The sequence below is a fragment of the Clytia hemisphaerica genome, unplaced genomic scaffold (assembly GCF_902728285.1).
Source record: "Clytia hemisphaerica strain Z4C2 unplaced genomic scaffold, Clytia hemisphaerica genome assembly, whole genome shotgun sequence".
Classification (NCBI taxonomy): Eukaryota; Metazoa; Cnidaria; class Hydrozoa; order Leptothecata; family Clytiidae; genus Clytia; species Clytia hemisphaerica.
This window is the reverse complement of record NW_027104376.1, coordinates 147,834-150,315: the sequence shown is the minus strand read 5'-3', so window position 1 is coordinate 150,315 and position 2,482 is coordinate 147,834.

The following is a 2,482-nucleotide window of genomic DNA, read 5'->3' as shown; positions in this document are numbered from 1 at the left end:
CGATGGGTCACGAATGGGTTGCATACTGGTGAAAGAAGACTGTATTTAGAATTAGGAAAATAAATTTCAAATTATTTGGCTAATTTCTGCATTGGATAGAAAGGGCTAAAAAAGTGCATTTTCTTATTTAAAATGTACCACGTGATACGTAATGATCAATGAAAATGTTGAAAGTAATGATTTTTTACAACTTTTTTACAACTTATCAAGTTTTAATTGCTAGCAAACTCGTAAAAAAGTTTGATAACCTAACGAGGAGTGTTTTCTATGAGTTCTTAATCCACCTATTCTAATCCGTTGATTTGACAAGTGCAGTAAGCATGAAACTCGGAGTAGTGTACTTTTTTATTTTGTGATGAAAGGTAACTTTTAAAATTTAGATTTTTAATTATTATTCTTTTTTTGTCTAGTTTTGATCAGATCAAATGCCCATCAAATGTTCACTTCAAGTAAAATTTTCATCTACTATTATCATTATGGAAGAACCAGAACCATCAAATTTTTATGTTGGTGAGACTTTTAACAGCTTGGAAGATTTAGAATCCAAAATCAAAATCTTTCAGCAAGAAAATTTTGTTCAACTTTGGAAACCCGATTGTCGTCTTTTGGCATCTGCAATTAAGGGTAATCGACTGAGTAAAGCAAAGAAATATGCTAACAAAAAATTAGTTTATTCTGAAGTGAAATACTCATGTGTTCATGGTGGGCAAAAATTTACTTCACGTGGAACTGGTAAAAGAGCTTCCTAGTAAGTTTGATTATTATCTTTTGCTACTGTAATCAATTTTCAGCCTTCTAGGATTATTCACACTCAACCTATAATTAAGCAAAAAAAACCCAGCAATATGGAGCTTGGATTTCGTCATCCCCCGGGGGAGAGGGGTACTAGGGCAAAAAAAGGTACAGGGAGGCTCCGCTGGTCAGGGTACCTTTTTCACCTCCACCAGTCCCACGTAGGGTCGCAAAAACACCAAAATAGAAAAATCAGTCCCTTGTAGGGTAGCTATTTTGGAAATTTTGGGACGAAATCTGGAAATTTTGAGAAAATCTGGAAATTTTGAGAAAATTTGGGAATTTTAGTCCCATTCAGGGTCACTTTTTTTGCAAAAAATGAGTCCCATGTAGGGTCCGCTTTTCGAACCTCAGCGGACCACCCCTGTCGGTCGGCAAGGGTAGTACCCCCCTCCCGGGCGTCATGCTAAATGATATCCTTTCAATGGAATCAGTCTAATTTCATTTGCTTGGTTTCCATGTTAATAACAAAAAAACAGTGTGACAACTTGATTTTGGTTTTGATTTTTTCTAGTACTTTGAAGTCAGACTGCCCATTCTTCGTTAGACTAAGGTTATCCAAGAATGTCCATCATTTGGAAGTCAAAGAAATTCTTAATGAACATAACCATGATCTCAATGAGGTAATCACTCAGTTATTTATCAATGATTTGTATAACCGGACTTGTTAAACAATTTCAATTAGTTTTTGTTTATAAGTTGCAAATTTTGGAATTGGAATTTTTCCTTAATAGGTCAGCAATCTTTGCAAAAAATAGAATCCATGTATAAAACTTACTTGCCAGTACCCGGCATCGCACATTGGTTGCTGAATGCAATTAAAGTTCTTTGGATGCTAAATTTTGTCCCCCGAGAGTTATCTTTCCCCCTTCAAAGCATTTAATAATTATCTTAAACCTTTTTGTGTTATGTGGTGCAATACCAAAAAGAAGGTAACTTTATTAACAGAAATATTGTTGGTATTTGTAACAAAAACATTCAATACAATGTAATTGTTTTCGCAAGCTGAAAGAACTTTCATTATCTTTGTTAAAAAAAATTCAATCCATCAGAATCCATCCAAGCACCAGAGTAGGTTTCAGTGTATACCATGAAAGTGTTGCAAATCTGATGTCCAATTCTTCAACAATGATTTGATTTAATGTAACGCAACTACCACTTCTTTTTTTTTTCTCAAAGAATTTATTCAGGCATCTTCCCCAACAGAGGAGACTGTCAAATGATGAAAAAAAAGGCAATACACATGATGGATCTCCAGGTCAACAAAAAAATGCTGAAGAACCAAATTCAAGCGGAGACTGGTAAGGTGGTTCTTCTGAAAGATTTGAGTAACCTGGCGCAAAAGAGTCAGAACAAAGATACATTTGATGATGTCATAAATATGCTAAGAAACCAATATGGTATGTATTTCATTAGCTTTTCAATGAGCACAAAAATTTCCTGTATTGTATGTTTGAAATAAGCGTATATCTAGAATTTAAGAAGTAAGCTTTATTGCTGGCACTAAGTATTCCTTTAGTTGTTTCTGCATAAACCATATTGTCAGTATAAAGTGTCTCAAATTAGTGAGTATTTTAGTATATAAAAATCACAACTTTTTTTGCATGCCAAGATTCGCTTTCCAATATCATTCTTTGCACTTATGGAAATATGAGTCATCAGGATTTTCACATAAAGCAGAATATTGACC